This window comes from Podarcis filfolensis, assembly GCF_964270895.1.
Source record: "Podarcis filfolensis genome assembly, chromosome: 7".
NCBI classification, from domain to species: Eukaryota; Metazoa; Chordata; class Lepidosauria; order Squamata; family Lacertidae; genus Podarcis; species Podarcis filfolensis.
The window spans coordinates 63,502,229-63,521,480 of record NC_139603.1 but is presented as its reverse complement, the minus strand read 5'-3'; the positions used below and the strand labels follow the sequence as shown (position 1 = coordinate 63,521,480).

Genomic DNA, 19,252 nt, shown 5'->3' with positions numbered 1-19,252 from the left:
GCCCGGGCGGGACTGCTTCCCAGGGCGCTGACGGCTCTGCCAATCCACTCAGCGCTGCTAACAGGGTTCAAGGCTCAAGCTGGCCCATCTCCCACGGCCTGCCTTACCCCGCCCCTGCCGCCAGTTAAAGATCCACGAAATGAATAAACAAGGTGACACCAGGGCAAGAGTGGCAAAGGGGTTGGAAGGGGGAGGCAGGCAAAGCAAGAAGACACGGGGCACCCTTCGCCCTCCACCCCCCGAACCAGCAGGAGGGCCCGTAAAGAGAGAGAAGGGGTGGGTGAGTGGGTGCGGGGGGGGACTCGCAGTTTCGCACCCTTTCCTCCCACCCACTAAAGCGAGGCACCCCCCTCCCCCAAAGGGGGCGAGAAATGCAGGGCCCCCACGACGCTTCTCTCCCTCAGGAGTCTCCGTCAGGCCACCACCGCCAGGAACCGACCGAGAAGAGCTGGCGTTGGCTGCGCAGCCTGTTTATTTGTCAGTCAGTCCAGTCAAGCTGGCTGCTTTTCGGTGCCTGCCTTACCGTGGCTCTGAGCCCAGCTGCGCTGTGGTGCCGCCGCCGCCGCCTCGCTGTGGCGGAGGGTTGTCCTTCCCCCTCCACGCCAGCCGCCGCCGCCGCCTCAGCCCTCGGCACCGCTCCCAAACGCCGCTGCCACTAACGCCCCTGCCGCCACAGCGCAACAAAATGATGCCATCTCACAGCAGCGGCATTGGAGGCTCCCCTCCTCCTGGCTCACAGAAAAAAAGAGACACACAGAGAGAGAGAGAGGCAGAGATGGCGCGCGCGCGCCCCGTCTCCCGCCTGCCACTGGCGGCGCGCGCCCCAACCGTCGAGGTGGAGAGGGAAGGAGGGAGGGAGGGGGAGGAGGAGGAGGATCCGGCGCGAGGCAACCCAAACGCGACTGAAGCGGCGAAAGGAGAAGGGGGGCGGGGCGGGGCCGCCCTGGCCGCCCTGCGCACGCGCACACATGGCGCTTCAAGCCCTACTACGCAAAAGGAGCTGAGGAGATGGAACTTGTTGGAGCAAAGAGCAGCAGTTTGATTTACAGTAGTACCGCTCTCCGCCGGCGAGCGGAGGTCCCGGGCTGAACCACTGGCTGAGAAAAGTAAGGGGGTGGGAACTGAGGAAGAATGTCTTCAAAGAGGCGCGCCGTTTGGCCCGGGCTGAACCAAGTGGGAGAGAAAACGAGACGGGTGGCAGGGGGAGTATTATACCGAATTAACTGGAAAAGCTGGCCGAGTGGGGGCGTTTTTAGAGTTGCTCAAGAGGACACGACTGAGTTTTTATTTAAAAATAAAAACAAAATATTACTATATTTATGCATTTTTGTGTATATATATATATATATATAAGCTTCTAGGGCTCGATAGGAAGAGGTGAGCCTGTTCAACAAGCCTCTCTGTGCCATGAATGGAGTAACCTGAGCAGGTTTGTGGCTTGTCAGCCGATGAGGCAAAACTGATGGAAGGTCGAAGGTTTCAACCCCAAGGCCAGCCCAAGACATTTCGGCACCTGAGGCGAGCCACAAAATGGTGCCACCTCCTCCCTACTAAGGAAAAAGGGGTAGAAGTGAAGATCTGCATCAGGAAGAAGGGGCTTGTAAATATATACAGCAGGATTGTGGGTCTGCCACCTGAGGCAGTTGCCACACCTTCCCTCATGGGTGGGCCGGCCTTGTTCATGCCTATGTTCACTTACCTGGGAGTGAGCCCCAATGAACACAGTGGGACCCACTTCTGAAGAAAACATGCATAGCATTACCCTGTAAAGCAACTAAAGAAGGAGCATGAATTGTTACCTAGCCAGTTGTAAACCAATCTGACCCGAGTTTCCCCCTATCTGACCACTTGGCTAGGGTTAGTTTCCTTGTTTGATGCTGAGGGAAGGCAAAAGCAATTTTAATTGTATAGCATATCAAGTCTGCAATGTTAAACATACTAAGGCATCATCCAACTTGGGGGCATGCACAAGGCCTGCCCCAAGACAATTTGCTGCCCGAAGCAGGAGTTGGCTGGAAGGGCAGCTGGATCTTACTTCAGCACTGGCAAAGGGACAGTGACTTCCATCACACCTGAGAGCAGCAGTCTGGCTTAGCAGGCATGGTGTATGACTCATAGAGGATTGTCATATTTCAAAAGGTTAAAATTCAGATACATTTCCTGGCTATGTCCAGAAAATTCCGAATGTATGGCAACCCTAGACTCATACAGCTCTCCAGTATGGCACCACCAGCACTTATTTGTTTACAGAACTACATGCACCTCTGGCTGTTTGGATATATGAGTGTGTATAGCAAGGTTGGGGTACTAATTCATTGTGTTTGGATAAGTGATTTTTTGCATAACAAGCATTTGGATAGCATGGCCTGTGTGTATTTCCAGAACTCTGAACAACACACAGGAAAAATATAGCATATTAAGTTCTCTGAAAAGTAGTTTTCAACAAATATATATATATATGAAGCATAAGAAAATTGCATGGAAAAACTTCCTGTCCTCACTAACATTTTTCAGAGGGCAGAAATTTATATGTTAACCTTAGCCCAACTTTTTTAAGTTAAAAGAAATTACATAAGGCACACACAAGAATCATATTCCAGTGACGGTGTGACATGCAGCAATTGCATATCCTAGCTTGCAATACTTCAAGTTAGCAGGATCAAATTAAAACTCCATATACTATTGGACCCATCATCTCAGCAGGGTATACCTTTTCATTATGCTGGAAGGAAATGTAATATGCTTCATGCAGGATTCTTACTTTTTAAATTGACCTCAAGGTTCTAGAAAGGTTATATGCCAAGCCATAAATCAAAACATATTTAATATCTCCGCAAAGGTTTTTCATCCAAGTGGATTCGAATACTGAAAAGAACATGAGCGAGCAAGATATTGAAAGTAGAATAGTGTCCATTCAATACATCACTTTTAGGGAAGGCTATTTTGAACTTTTTAAAGACAAGCTATCCTTTAGTGTGTGAGAGAATAACATTCTGTACTCTCTTCAAAAGCTTGGAAGGTTTTGCCGCACCACTTTTCTTTTAACAGATTAAGCATTTACAAGGATTAACATGAAATGCTTTTGCAATAGGTAGTTATTAAGCAACTGTTTGAGGTATAAACAACCAAGAGCCCAATTCAAATTCTCACTCAGCCATGAAGCCCACAGGGGTGAATTTGGGCCAGGGATGGGTGAGCTTGGGCCAGTCAGCCTAACTCCAGGACAGTTGTGCAGATAAAATGGAGAAGGGGAGAATGGCATATGCCATTGCCTTGTAAGTAAGGCGGGATATAAATATAGCAAATAAGTAAGACAAGGTAACAATTGTCTTGCAGTATAATTTTTGTGGACTAGATTTCACTTCATCACAGGCATGGTGGCCTCTTCAGCTGCCAGGGGCATATGTGCATGTATGCATATACCCAAAAGAAAAGAATAGCAGTAGTAATACCCTACAAGTTTCAGATAAGCCACTACTACAGTCTTTCGCGACTGGACTTAACTGTCAGGGGTCCTTTACCTTTATCTTTTACTCTTTTCATTTCATGATCTTTTGACCCCACTGTTTACACCCCAGTAGGGCTGCAAGCTATATCAGTTAGATGAATCAATTAAAAAGGTGCCTCTGATTAAAATATTTCTTGAACTAGATTTCCAGAGAGGCAGCCTGCTATTTTGTTGCAGCAAAAACAACAAAGAGACTTGTGGCACTTAAAAGATATAACACATTTATTATGGCATAACTGCAGTTCATGTCATCTGATAAGGCAGATGAAGGTCCTTTCCCTTTCTTAGAATCGTGGATCACCTGATCCATGCTTAAAGCAAACCAACCAAAACTATGTCAGGCATGTTAACAAATGCATCTGTTTAGACTACATTTTTCCAATTAATGAGAAAAGAGAAATGATGGAAAAGCACCTTGCCATGTCATACACATACTCAGCCTTTTGACCAATTAATCTTCAAACAGCATACAAACAAATTTTAAAACAGCAACAAGATAAAATGCAAATAATTAAAGCAAGCAGGTATTTTTAAAAAGGAGAAAGAAAACAAGCACAATAGCAGCACAATAAGCGGCATGCATTTATGATTTTAAATTGATCATATACACTGTCCCAAAGGCTAAACAGTATTCAAATTAATGTTCTGTTTTCCTTGCACATTGTCGTCCTGATCTATATCTAATAATATTTTGATGCATGTGTGATTATGCTCCTATGGGATGAGCATACTCAGGCACATCAGTCTAGTTCAATAGAACTAGATGACCATTCTGATGCACATCTGTATCAGCTGCACATACAGCCCTACTATGCTGGGGTAGGACTAAATAAGAGTAAATTACTGCCATATTCCCAAGTTTACCTTAATTAACATGCAAAGAGCTGTGGTTTCATTTAGCAAGTCAGCTCTTCCATGCTGATCTAGTTTCTGGTTACTGTCTCTTGTTTAGGAAACAGCAATAAATACTTACCTGCTTTGTAAGCAACTTAGATCAACATGTCTACCCATAGCTATGGCTTGACACTGTTGCAATTTGCAGATTTGCCTTTTCCAACATGCCCACAAATATTCTTTCCACAACCAACCACCACCAGTTTTTTTTTTTTTCTTTTGGCAGAAGACCCAGCCTGGAGAAGAGAATTCTGGTGAGCTCAACAGCTTTCTCACTACATTATATCATAGGCACCTACACAACACCAAAAAAGAGGAAGCAAATTTGCACAAAATGTGCCTGTGCCAATGTAGAGATATAAAATTTGAAAGAATCTCTATAATTTAAATGCATCTCACCATCATGGGAAAAACTGACCCAGTGATGCCCAGAACTGCTCAGTCTGCTGTCCTGTTGCTGACTGCTAAGGGGCAACTTCAAAGCCCCTGCTTGCCCTTGGTTCTTAATTTTTAAATCAGGCTTAGACCAAGCAGTCCTTCGTAGAGGCCAGTCCTCTGTACAGTCCCCCTGCTTCTTCATGGTGTTTTCCAATTAGTCCTCATGCTATGCTAGTGTTGCCTTTGGATCCCCAGTCCTGCCCCCATAAACCAGCATAGTTACCTTCAACTAGTTTTGTAAGGTGAACAAGAAGAAAGATCAGTGGATAAAAAACTTAAGATTCTCACATGACAGAGAGGTAGATCAGCCCTGGTATTTCCAGTCCTCTCCTGCTACAGAATTACTGTTGTCAGTTCTCTTTACCTTGTCAGTCTTTCTCTGCCCGGCATCAGATTTACATAGAAATAAGATCCTGTTTTGTCCTAAAGTATTTTCTAGAAAATAAATGCCTTAATAAATGCCTCTTAGAGATGTTTTTGATTCTATTGGCCATAGTAAAATTATCTCATCGCTCTACCCTGAATTGGCCATTGTTTGCTTATCCTACAACAGAACAGCAGAACAGAATGAGAGCTCAGTTATCCTGAATCAAATATTTAGCCTCTCCCTTTCCACACAGCTCCAGCACGACGTTGTTTTGTATACAGAATTTTGCCTTGTGAACTGCTTTGCCCATAAGGTGAGGCATCAATGCAAACAATAATGATTAATAATGCTGTTCAGAGGGTACATAACCGGAAGATCATATAACTCCGATCCTGGCACAATTGTGTGTTATGGCATTGTGGGGTTTTGGTAAGAGTACAGTATTCAACTATTTAGCCATGAAGCATACCAAGTGACTTTGAGCTATTCACTGTCTCTCAGATGTACATAGAAGACTTGAACCTGGGATTAATTCAGAGTCAGGGCAAATAATGGAACACTGGTGCAATATGCTTTCAGCAACCTGCCCCTTACAAAAAGGAGACTATGTGCCTCTGAATATGCTCCTGTAAATGTCAGTCCTCCGAGCCTATTATCTAGTATCCCAACATTTGCAAGCCCTCAAGTAATTCTGATTTGATAATGTACTCTAATGGCACAAATGCCAGCATGGGGCAACTGGCAGCATCACAAAAAGCCTGGATAGCTCAGTTGATTAGAGCATCGTGCTGATAATGCTGAGGTTGCAGGTTTGATCCCATATGGAACAGCTGCATTGCAGGGGGTTGGACTAAAATAAAAATCAAATCAAATTGGCATCACAGTATAAAACATTTCAGGTCACTGGGATAATTAAAAGGACAAGGGTGAAGCTGTCGAGGATCATCAGGTCACACTGTGATCGTGTGCACTTAGATATTCTGCTTTGCCCTGTCCCCCAAAAGGATGGTTCGTTGGAAACCCTTTCGGGCAAAATTGTGGCTAGAAAGGAAGCTACTAAAACAGTGATATTTTTTCCCCGATCTGCCAGGAGAAACCTCATTTGACTTCTTGGTGTTACAGGCCGGAGGTCCAACATTTTGCTCAGCACCAGTTGGCAAGGTCTACTGTGTAGAAAGCAGTCTAAGAGAATGTGGTCCATTGAATCAGGTACTACTTGGTTGCAGGCACACAGACGGGCTTGATATGGGGTATGAGAGAATCTACCTTTGGTCACTGCAGAGGGGAAGGCATTTAATATTGTGAGCATAAAGGCTCTTCAATGGGAAGGGAGTAGTAGATCCTTTAGATATTTGGCACAGGTTCCGTAGGGTTTTGCAATACCTAAGGCCTCCAGAGAATAGGATCTCGGAGTATGAGGTAACAAGCGCTGTCTTTCGTGGTCGTAGAGCTGCTGCTTGATTATTTGGAATATGTAACTTTCGTCACATTGGACTAGATGGTCCACAGAGTCCCTTCCAACTCTACAATTCTATGATTTACAATTTTTTATTGCATCAAACAAAGATTCATCCTTGCTCTAACATTACAAACTGGGAACTGGGAAAGGAGAATCCATACTAAATAGATCAATGGTGGTTTTTAAAGTCTAGTCCGACTTGTGGTTGAAACAAAATGAATGCAATTGGCAGCTCTTTAGAGAAGCAGTGGAAGTCCAGTCAGCTTGCTCTACTCCCTACATCTGATCAGAGCCTAGTAAAACTCAAAATCAGTTCCTCTTTACTGTATGTTAGAAATACCTATTATGGAGAAAGTGCCGTTCAGAAGATTGCAAAATGTCTTGTGCAACTGAAGTATTATGCACGTACAACATGACAAAGTTAAGTACTTTTAGGTCCATTGATTTCAATGGAAAACAGTTATGCATATCCTTAACTATCCCAGTGGAAATCAGTGAAATGCAAAAGTGCTCAATTTTGGCTACACCATGAGCTAAGCACTGATTTCTCAATGGTCTATCATGTTACTGAGGATGTTCAGTTTTCAGCCCAGTCTTAAGATTTTTAAAAGGTTAGATTTATGGCCAAGTGCCTCCCTGGGCATTCAGCCATATTACCCCTGCCTACAATAAGCAATAAATCATAGACAAATGTAGCTACAGTGGTAATGTTCTTTTATAGAACATTATGATCAGCAGTATCATTCACAGACTTGAGTGATCTAGCTGTCATATAGAATGCTTAAGAAGTTTCATAGTTTTAATTTTAATACAAACATGTAAAATATACATAGTAAATTAATAGCAAAAGAAAATGTTTGAAGCAGTGCCATAGACATGTTTTGATCCCAAAATAATTGTTCCCCAAACTTTGGTAGGCCTCTGCGGCTACTTTTCAACATTGTCTTTTCAGTTTTCACTTTCTGTAAAATTTCATCTCTGCTGCAGATTTTAACTTGCCATTATCCAACTTCAAGACATACGTTGGCCTGATCAAGCTATTATTATTACAAGACATTTCTATCCATGAGTGTTTCCATATAGGAAGCTACTGACTTCATAACATCTGTTCTATAGTATTGTGACAACTCTGCTATGTAGTAGATGAATCTTGTCTCTACTCCTGCTCTGTGTTTCTCCTTTCTTTTCTCCACCCCTCTTATTGGGATTCTTTTACTAGGTCTCAGCTAGTGGGTCATCTATGGGTCTCATCTATGGGTCATCACCCATAGATTAAATTACTTGTGGCAGGCAGTGTCACAGAATCAATGGTGCTTCTAGGGCTAGCTGGCATGTGACCCTTAGAGGGCCAGCCTCAATGAACTCCACTACCAGCATCACAGAGGTTCCCCACCCCTGGCCAGAGACGATTCAGTAAATGTGCTGGCCAATGGGTGGGTTGGGGAGCACAACTGTGTGTGTTGGCTTTAAAAGATGAATCTTTCCAGCAGATGCTGGCTCACATGGCCACACACACAACCCCCCCCTTGAGATTATCATGGTTTGCACATGCAGTTCTAGTTTTCTAACATGGTCCCCTTGGCAGGGTGGAGATATCATTATCTATCCTTCTGAAGACATCCCTGAGTTCTGCTGTATAGAGCAGCAGCTCTCTGTAAGTGTATAAATAGGGACAGTTTGAAACTGTACATCTCAATTTGTTGAGGCTGTCATTATAACTGCACCTTTCAGTTGCTCGTTCTAAGAGTGTCAGTTCTCTAATAAGCTCTTCTGCAGCAGGACTCCTTGTCTCTGCTTGAATCTGTGTCACTGTATGTCTGTTTGTATGAAGATTGGGAGGCTTGGGTCAGGAACTTTACGCTGTCTAACCTACAGTTTCAACTAGCAGCAGCCAAATTGCAGCTGGCAATTTCTAACCACACATTAATCTGATGCCCCAGGTCAAATTTTCCTTTGGTCCAGATGATAAAATGTCCCTTCTGTGTGCCCTCTCTTTTGCTGCTGTTATGATGAAATACCTATATGGAGAAGGAATAAAGGAACCAACACAGTCACATCTGCACCATACATTTAAAGCTCACAGCTTCCCTCCCCCAAAGAATCCTGGGAACCCTCACAGAGCAATAATTTCCAGCACCCTTAACAAACTACAGTTCCCAGGATTCCTTGGGAGAAGCCAGGTGCTTTAAATGTTTAGTGTGGATGTAGCCCAGGAGTTCCTGCTCAAAAACCCTTGTTTTCATTCAGTACTTGTTTCTCTGTAGTCTTTTTAAGTGCTAGCAAGATGCCAATTAAGTGGTAGAATGTACATTTAAAGTTGAATTGGGGTAGAAAGGACTTTTCTTAATATGCACAGGAGGGGAGAAGTGTAAACTTGCATCCACAACATATAGATTGTACCAAATTTGTCCAAGGCAGTAGCTGTGCTAATCAAATGTTTTCAAATCTGCTGCATGGCGCAGCTTGCCTCTGAGAACTTCTAATTTTCAAGCATACAAAACAGAGAACAGAATAAACTAAAGGAGATTTGTTGCCTGCTGATGTCACAGTAGCCTTTAAAGGCGCACTGAGAGAGGCTTTTCCTTACTGCTTCTGGAAAGTAGGATGTCATGGTCTTAGGATTTTCTTCCAGGTAAAGAAGTCACAGGTTGCTCAAGCAGAGTCTAGTACCCTCTCCCTCTCAGCTTTCTAATGATAAGTGCTGCCAGCAGAAGGAGAAGAAATGAAAACACAGACTCACAGATATCTGGAATATTGTTACAGTGGTATAAATTTCTCGTACCTAAGAAAACCCCAAACCCCATTGAAATTTATGTTAAGGACATAAAAAGAGGCTCCTTGGATCAAAGGCACATCAATTCCAGCATCCTTTTCTCATAGTGACCTACCACATGCCTGTGGGAAGCCTGCAGGCAGGACCTTAGTGAAATTCTGATATGTGCTTTAACATCCCCAAGCATTCCTTGACATCTGCTTTATTTGAAAGAATAAAGCTTACATAAATGTAGTTGAGAAAATGTTAGGATGCTTAAGTTTTTGCTTTGTCGACTGCAGTCCTATACACACTTACCTGGGAATAGGTCTTGTTGACCTCAGTGGGGATCATTTCTAAGTAGACATGCATAGGCTTGTGCTGTCAGTAACTGTACAGATTGTCAAGATCTGGTTTTACCTCTTCTATGGCATCAAAAATACATTGATTCAAATTATGTCTCGCAAGAGCAATGCCTTTCATCAGCATCTTTTTTTCCTTTTGATTTTTGGCAAAATCCACTCACTTCAGTAGTTATTTGAAATGGGAGACAATTAGGGAACAAGAGGACTGCCACAAGCTAGGTTTCATGTTATGTTTTTCGAAGAAGGGTGTCTTCACTGATGATTACATTTGTTTTATTACACCGAAAAAGTACAGTACACCCAAAGAGGAAGTGTGCCGAGCCTGCAGATCAACAAAAAACAGGAGAAGGAAAATGCTGAAGTGTGGAATACTAAAATGACTAGTCATTTCCTGCTTTATGCAACCCCCAGAATTTTCATATAGGAAACATTATAGTCTTATCTACAGATACGTGCTTGGAAGGTAGAAACCTGGAAGGTCAAAAAGTTACAAAATGGCTCAGTGTCTTGAACTCACTTTCATTCAACCAGGCATGTGCTCACAACTATGAATCCTTTTCACCAAATACAGTTTTAGAGTTTTCCCAAAGATGTTTCAGTATTTGTCTTTGGAATATTACTACAAACTTTAGGGGTGAGGAGGAGGAGGAGGAGGAAATGGAGAGAAAGGGGGACAGAGAGAGTTTCAGCTGATGGCGCTCTGCTAATAAAGCATTTGGGGCATGATCAAGATAAAGGTAAGCGATAACCAACAACAGCACAACCATAGCAACAACAATAAATTTTATATACGGTATTCCAAATTATTATTATTATTATTAATTAATGCAAAATTATGCTTATAAGCAGCTTACAAAACACTAAAAAGTTTCATCACAAATGATAAACCTCCAAAATAAACACAATAAAACAATCCCATTAATACATTAAAATTTAAACATCCATAAAACATAGAAGTACCTTTTAAGCCATCTTGATTTTAATATGGGAGAGCTAAGCACATACTTTTGTTCTTTTGTCAGGATCATGCCTAGTATTTTTGGAAATATGCTATTTAATTGGGATTTGACATACAATTCACTATTAAGTATACTAGAATCAGTACCCTTCATGACTCAACCCAGGGGTTCACTTGCCTAGTGCACCTTCATGACCCACCAGATTTCAGTTACATGCAAATTATTTTCTTTTTAGCCTACTTTATGCTGTGCTTTTACTCTTTTCTGCATGGTGCACCTTATTTCAAAAATTTCACATCCACTGATATGCCAAGTCATTTAAGCTGCCTAACTGGGAACAAATTTAATAAGCAAACACCACTTTTTCATTTACCCATCTAAATTCATTTAAATTCATGCACATTTTAAGTGGGTTCCTTTGCCTAAAAATAGCTGGTAGTTGGTAAAAAGCAGACCTGCTTTTCTGAAATGGAGATGAAGTGACAGCCTCACCTGAAGAATGTGCTAAATGTGGGTATCACTTAGAGATCTAATTTCATGATACCAAAACAAAACTTTGCCCCCAAGGCTTGGGGAACTTGAAAACAGTTGCCAGCATCTATTGATGATGAGCAGGTTTTTTCCTCCCTGACTGCACCTGGCTGGACTGATTGATTTGGCTTTCAGTGCCAAAAGGGAAAGAGGTCAGCTGCTTCAACAATGCTGTGTACAAAGTGTACTGTGTGCAGCTGTGTATACAAAACTGTGTACAATTCTTTCTTTTTTGCAGGGGGGGGGGTCAATTTCTGCCCATGCAGTATCACAATGTTGCATTAAGTCAATTCTTCCTGTAGTGCATCTGGACTATAAGGATAAAGGGACCTCTGACCATTAGGTCCAGTCGTGGCCGACTCTGGGGTTGCGGCGCTTCATTGGCTGAGGGAGCCAGCGTACAGCTTCCGGGTCATGTGGCCAGCATGACTAAGCCACTTCTGGCAAACCAGAGCAGCGCACGGAAACACCGTTAACCTTCCCGCCGGAGCGGTACCTATTTATCTACTTGCATTTTGACATGCTTTTGAGCTGCTAGGTTGGCAGGAGCCGGGACCGAGCAACGGGAGCTCACCCCGTCACGGGGATTCGAACCGCCCACCTTCTGATCGGCAAGTCCTAGGCTCTGTGGTTTAACCCACAGCGCCGCGTCCCATCTGCCCTATAGCAGGGTCCTAAACAGATTAACCTAAAAGCAACTCCCAAATTTAAAAGAGTATGAGGTGCAGTGTGTGTTAGCCTTCACCAATGGTACATTTTGGATGCTTTGGGCTAATAATTTATAATTCTTTTATTTTTTTACCCCGCCCATCTGACTGGGTTGCCCAGCCACTCTGGGCAGCTTCCCAAAATAATATACGGAAACACAACAACAATAACACAACAGAACATCACACATTAAAAGCGTCCAGATTTAAGCCTGCCTTCGGATGTCTACAGAAGGTAGTATAATTATTTACCTCTTTGACATCTGACAGGAGGGGGTTCCACGGGGTGGGTGTGACTACTGAGAAGGCCCTCTGCCTGTAACTTCACTTCTCGCAATGGGGGAACTGCCAGAAGGCCCTCAGAGCTAGATCTCAATGTCTGGGCTGAACAACGGGGGTGGAGATGCTCCTTCAGGTATACAGGGCTGAAGCCATTAAGGGCTTTAAATGGCAAAGTTGACACTTTGAATTGTGCTTGGAAACGTACTGGTAGCCAATGTAGGTCTTTTAGAACTGGTGTTATGTGGTTCTGGCAGTGGCTCCCAGTCACCAGTCTAGCAGCCACTTTCTGGATTAATTGTAGTTGTTTCTAAGTCTCCTCCCAAAGGTAGCCCTGTGTAGAGCGCATTGCAGTAGTCCAAGTGGGAGATAACTATGTACCACTAGTGCGGCAGCAGCTATAACAACAACAAATCGCATTGGTTTTACATCCACACTGAGGTTCATGGTATGTTCTGCCCTCACAGGCCACAATCACTACCCAGCCTGAAACCATGTTTGTTGCTGGAGTGCCAATGTGTTATGACATTGGGCTGTGCTATGGCATAAAGCTAAGCTATATGGGGGAGAAGGGAAGCAGGATAGATCAGGCTGCATACTCTAGCATACAACTTGTGCACAGTGTGATTTATTAACCCAGTGTGCAAACTGCTAGCTAGTTATTTGTCCCTCTATATTGGTGAAAGCCACAGATTCAAAGGTTAAAGGTTAAACCACCAGCATTCCACATTCAAACAGTTTCCTTTATATTTTGGGCTGTCCAAGCCATCTCTGGTTCCATAGAAGGCTGTAGGTATTAGCCAACTACTTGACCCTCACTTGACCATTGCATCAATTGGATGTGATGAGCTTTGAAAAAGAAGTAGTGAAACTCTGAGCTGGTACAGTTTAGGCAACTGTGGGGCCTTAGATTTCTTTCCAAGTGCGAATCATGAAACTAAGAAGAATTGGAACTGTAAGATTGCTATCTGGAAGGACAATGATGAGGTCCAGCATGAGGTCACTGGGAGGAATATTACTAGTTGTCCCCAGGGTTACAAAGAATTGACTGGTGTCCTCTAGAAATAGGGCATGTAGTGTCACCAGTCCTATTCTGTGGAACACTCATCCAGCAGGCACTCTCACTTTTGACTTTCAGACCTTTTGTATGTAGACATGCAGACTTTTAATTCTTGCTTGGGAAGAGCTTAATTTGAGCCAGGTTTAGACCAATAATCTATTTTCAGCAGATTCCTGAAATATCTAGAGTGGCTGTCTCTACATATTTAAGGGCCTCTGAACATGTCAGAGTAGGTTGTATTTGCCAAAGCCATACGCACAATTAACTTGAGTCCATTGATTTCAGATCTAGTCTAATACCATCCAGTGTCTTTCTCACTATTAAGTAAACAAAACCCATCCTTGCTTAGGATTAGGGGGCAGCACTGGCTTCCAGGTGTGTTTGAGACTGAGCTCTCTCTGGAAACGATACACTTCACTGGGGGGTACAGCAGTTTCTACTGATGCAGAAAATAGCCTGTATTTACTGCATCACTGGCTTGAAAATAGCCTCTTGCCTGGCTGACTCTAGCAAATATGAATTTTCTGCCATGCCTCCTCTTGGGGTCAAAACATACATGTGTGTGTTTATCAAGCATGGCTATAAAGCAGGGGTGGGGGAGTTAGCGTTTTGCACTAAAAGGAATACACGGTGATGGGGAACTAATTGCTCATTGCTGTGTTACATGCTGCAAATCAATAGATAAGCTTTGCAAATAATGGTCAAAGTGTGCGGTCTTAAAATTATAAACATTAAGCTATTAAAGTCAGGGGCGTTAGCTGTACTAAATGCCTTGTCAGTGCCAAATGTTATAGCATAATTGTTCCAACACTTTGGACCTTGGAAGGTGGTTTTGTAAAACAATCATATCATATTGTTATGGCTTATAAGAAAGTAAGAGCATAAGAAGAGCCCTGCTGGATCAGGCCAAAGGCCCATGTAGTCCAGCCTCTTGTTTTCAGAGTGGTCAGCAACAAGCAGGAACTGAATGCCAGGGTTCTCTCTCCACCTCAGAGGTGGCACACTGTCCCAAATAGGGAAGGTAGAGGACCATCACGCTTAGTAACCACTGATAACCCTTTTCACTCAGCTTCATTAACGTGTGACCCCAAAATTCTGGATCCCTCCCCAAACTGATGCTAACGTTTAGTGCTAGTTTAGTGCTGTTTTGTGCCACAAACCCCTCAAATCCCTCGTTTCGTGCTGTCACCACCCCCAAGCCAAGTAATTTGACACAGCAAATGAAGTCAATGTGTCTAAACTCTCTTTTAAAGCCATGCAAGTTGCTGGTTAAAACAGCTTCTGGCTGACCGTTCATTTGTTAGGCAGATTGCTGGTTAACAGCCCAAAGACAGTTGGCTGATGGGAGGTAATGATTAGGAACCTGTTGCAAATGGTTGTTCTGCTTTTGAATGAGATAACCATCAGCGCTGGGGGAAAGATGCCTCCCTCCAACTGGGAGTGTGTGTGTGAAGAATCAGCACGTGACAAGTTTGAGAAGAGACCCTGACTAGAGGCTGTAAGGTGGTACTGCATTGAGGCATTAAGTATCTAGAGAATATAGAATAATAATAAAAGGGGGGAAACTATGAGCATATGATGGGGTGGAGATAGTGGTGGCTGGTGCCCACTGGGTCAGGTAGGACAGAAAGCCAGAATGTCAGCAGTAGCCAGAGCCTCTGACAGGCAGAGCCAATCAGTCCTGGTATTGTCTCCCATCCTCTTCCTCCCTGTTGAGCTCTACAGTGGCGATACTGAGATTAAGGAGAATGAAGCAGGCAGCCAGGACTGGTTGTAAGCAAGAAGGCAGATGGACTGCGGTTGGATCAGCCTTCACTGAGTGAAGTGAGCTCCATCACTTGTGATTGACGTTGGACTACAAGTCGCATCATCCCTTACTTTTGGTCATACTGACTGGGGCGCATGGGGGTTGGAGTCCAACATCATTAGGAAGGTCAAAGAGCCCCTTCTTCTACAATAATCCATAGGTGTTTTTTTGGCACTCATGGAACCACATTCCATGCTTCAATCACAATTGCAAAGGTTGCACAAAATATTCCTGCAACAGAACTGTACCCTGGGGGACGGAAGACATCTTGATCCTGTCTTTGGCACAACGGAGCAATTGGGCCACTGTTGCTGTGCTTAAACAAATTATCTGAGAGGGGCCATATAATCTTTCAGCTACTGTACAAATAATCAAGAGCACTTCAGAGTTCTCCAACAAGTAGGTGCAAAGGTTAACCTACTTTACTAGACAGAAATATGGGTATTATCCATTTGCAGCAACTGGAGTGTGTTACAGTTTTAGAAAAAGGCCTGGAAGGAAAGTTGTCTCTAACTTGGTTTAGTCATTTCTCTGTATTTATGTGGTAAGAGAAATCCACAAAGTACAGAGCCTTAACATTGTTTGGATTCCTTCTCTTTGCAGCAGGGGATTCTTTGAAATTGCATTTACTTAACTGAAGTGATCACATTGAGAGCTCACTTGGAGTGGAGAGGACCAGAAAAATAGCAAAAGTATTTTGTGGTGATTGTCAGGGATTGTCAAGCAGCTTTCCTCAATAAAGTTCAACCTCCTGACTTACAGTCTTGCGTAACAGCAGCAGTTTTCCTAGCTACAGATTCTTCTCACCATAAGTGCACTTGAAGGCTGCATGAGAAGAACTTGATAGCACCAGCCTCCGATATTCTAAAAAAACACTATGCTCCATGGCCAGCTGCTCAAAGCTTCATGACATACTGGTATGCTAGACAGAGTGATCTGCCTGGCACACCTGCCCATATCATGAGTCATGCGCTGAGCTGAGTTTAGGAAAACACCCCCCTCTGTCAGTGGCATATGGTGACATCATTCCCTTCTATTTCTGATGTTTGGGCTGTGAGTGCCATTGCTCATGTAGTCAAAACCCAAATCGGCCCCATCCAACCACAGGGGGGGGGAGGTATTAGCAGGCATGGGGCAATCACTGGCGGATTCACTGGCAATCACCGGCACCATTAGAATTCCTGCTCCGTGATTGCAGTCATAGGATTGTTGCCTATCACATGACAGTATATGTTTTGATTCCACAGAGTGGGAAGTGATGAAGGCAGGATGTTTGTGTTTTTGTGTTACTTGTTCCGTGAAGTGGGACTATTGTCCTTTGTCCTTTTTCTCTTTGCTGTCTGATGCTCGAGAGAGAGGGGGCCATGTTGCAGTGTGTGTTTATATGTAAATAAAGTAGATTAGCCAAAATGCTGAGTTGCTGAGGTCTGTTACACAACTGCGCAAACTCTGTGGATCCCTGAGTGTGCCGATGTCTGTTGGCATCGGTCGCTGTGATGTTTGGGCTGAAAAAAGCTTTTGAAGCTCCCGAACGACAGACCAGGAGGGAGAGAACATGCCAGTCGGGCATGTATCTCTGCCAGGGTCCTACTCGAATGTAGGCTGAACTCCCGACAGCACCCCCCCCCCATGCACCATGCCAGGTGCCACGCCCCCATGAGTGACGTGCCCAGCCCCCGGGACACACGCCAGCCACGCCCCTGCCTGCTCTCCACCCCCGGTGCCAGAGCATGCAGCTTCGCCACTGGGAGCAATCCCAAGTTTGGAGAAGTACAAAAAACTTTGGGAAAGAGAGGAGAACCCCCAGATGGGGACTAACTGCCCTTGGGGAATCACAGAAGTATCTGTTGTCCAGGGGTGGGGTGGGGGAGAAATAACAGGGAGGCGAAACGGAATGGAGTGTCTGCAATCATGAATAGCAGAATGCCATAACTTGTCTACATTTTTAAAAAATCTATTGGATTCATGTTTTCTTTTGTCCCTTGTTTTAAGATTAGTCAGCAACTAATGTACATTAATCAAGAAGGAAGCACAGCAAATTATTTTCATGGGTGTATGCTACATTAGGGTCTTTTACAGGTCATTTTAAAGGTGCAAGCTTAAAGGGGGGGGGGTTTACACATACCTAATACATGTCATCCGGTATTTTCTCTTTTTTGCACATGTTTGACTAGATCAAATACAAGATATCCACATGGATAAAATTGACCCCAATCCACAGATGTGGGCTGTTTATAAATTGAGTAGGTAATAGCAGAATATAGGTGGAACACAGCCAGCTCAATATTGCTTGCACAGACTGGCAACAGCCCTCCAAGGTTTAGGCAGGGAATCTCTCCCAGCCCTGCCTGCAGATGCTGGGGATCGAAGTTAAGAGTTTCTGCATGCAAGGCAGATGCTTCACCAATGAGCTACAGCCCTTCCCAACTTACAATTCTATGATTCTGTGCTAAGATTCCTGCATTGCAGGAATGACTCTTCAAGTTCCTTCCAACTCTACAATTCTGTGATTCTAATACAGCAGCTCCACTGCTGCGGTGATTAAGACGAGCACATCATTGTCTCACTGGGCTGAAAAATCACACATATCTACATAATGTGAAAAATCAGAATACACATTGTAGAGGAATGCAGCCTCTTCCTGCTTAAGGCTTTGGCTCCCTTTATGCATACTAAAGCACATGGCAGTTACTTCTGTGTGGTATCAGAGCCAGCCCTAATATTAGGGTGTGTGGAGGGAGGCAGCTGCCTCAGGTAGCAGTTGTTGAGGGCAGGGGGGAGCGTCAAGGTGTTAGAGGACAGAGCTGTGTGTGTGCCATGGGGTCTGTTCCTCCTCCCTCAAGCTATCTTCCTGGTTCCAGGCATAATGGAAGATGCTGTCCCACTGTCAGCATTGCAGTAGGTTTCAGCTGCTAGTTTGGTCAGCTTTGTACAGGGAATGGGAGGAAGCACCACATTGTCCTTCACCTAAGACAGGAATGTCCAAAGTCCATCTCAGGGCCCTGATCTGGCCCGCCGGTCAGTTCAACCCGGCCTCTGTGGTAGTTTATTTCCTGGGGTAAAATCCTTAAAAAAACCTCAACAACTTTGGTCGGCCCTTCACTTCATCAAGTCTGGCCCTCTTTGGAAAAAAGTTTGAACACCACTGACCTAAGACCATGAAACATTTGGACCAGCCCTATGTGGAACAATTCCATGTGGCTGTGATGTGTGTGCGAAAATATTTCAGGCTTGATTTCGTGGGTCTTTCCCTCTTAATTGGCTTTCTTCTGTTTGCAAGGATGGCTTGGGAACATGTTTCCATTTCGACCGTGAGTGAAGAAGTCTACTGAGGACTAGTATTAACAAGATTTGGGAGTGTTTTGTTTTTACCTTTTAAAGTTTTCATTACGGTAAATTCACCTTGTGTTGTAGAGCTCAAAGAGTTTTCACTAAGTAGGTCCAGTAACAAAGGTATAACAGCCATTTTATTCTCATTCGTAATGAGTGGAATACATGTTTGTCATTCAAATGTGGATAGGGGATTTGCCTAAAATAAAAGTCTGCTTGAGAACTTAAGGGGAGAGGGGAAATCTTCGGTCCAAAACATGTCATGTACCAACAAAATTTGAGAAAATCTGTTTTCTCTCTTGTTTTTGTGGTGAGCAACATTACTTCCTTCTTTGTTTCTTCCTGGCAGCGTGTCAACTGGGTGAAAGAACAGCCCAAGTCATAATCTCCACTCATATGACTGTAATATTCATAGATCACAGCTGCGTGAGACAATGCCGCAAGGAGGCAGTTACCGTGTATGTGCATGTGTGTGCTTGAAGATCTCCGTGAAGTTCTTTTTCAGCTCACCAGTAAACTGCTACAGATAATTAATTACCATGTCCATTGGGATGGGAAAAGCTGTTGCCAGATACAAAGACAATATACCTTTGAATGCCAGATTCTGAGGGCAAACACAAGAGAGGCTCATCATCTTCACGAATGGCTTGTGAGCTTGCAGAAGCATTTGATTGGCTGCTGTGAGCAAAATAGAATGATGAGCCAGACAGACATTGGTCAGTTCTGGCAAGGTTATTCTAACAGATTTAGTCTCCTGCAAACATTCCAAAATCTCATTTGCTTTCTAAGAGTTCTA

The 19,252-nt window shown here is 43.8% G+C and overlaps 1 protein-coding gene and 1 long non-coding RNA gene across 4 annotated transcripts in view; one reads left to right on the top strand and one right to left on the bottom strand.

Moving 5' to 3' along the window:
- WWP1 (WW domain containing E3 ubiquitin protein ligase 1) overlaps positions 1 to 1,040 on the bottom strand; it is a 45,473-nt gene extending 44,433 nt beyond the window's left edge. Inside the window, exon 1 of one of the 2 annotated variants that reach the window (XM_083623244.1) lies at positions 524 to 1,040. The gene's annotated coding sequence lies outside the window, so the exon portion shown is untranslated. The remainder of the gene's footprint in view (positions 1 to 523) is intronic. The other variant, XM_083623246.1, reaches the window with a different exon arrangement.
- LOC310766850 lies at positions 970 to 6,986 on the top strand. Of its 2 annotated transcripts, XR_014550457.1 has the most exons (3): positions 970 to 1,106; positions 4,629 to 4,656; positions 6,330 to 6,986. It is a non-coding gene; the product is annotated as an uncharacterized lncRNA (long non-coding RNA). The 2 variants fall into 2 exon arrangements; XR_014550458.1 differs by lacking the exon at positions 6,330 to 6,986 and having other exon boundaries at positions 4,629 to 5,303.
- The last annotated feature ends 12,266 nt before the right edge of the window (positions 6,987 to 19,252 follow it).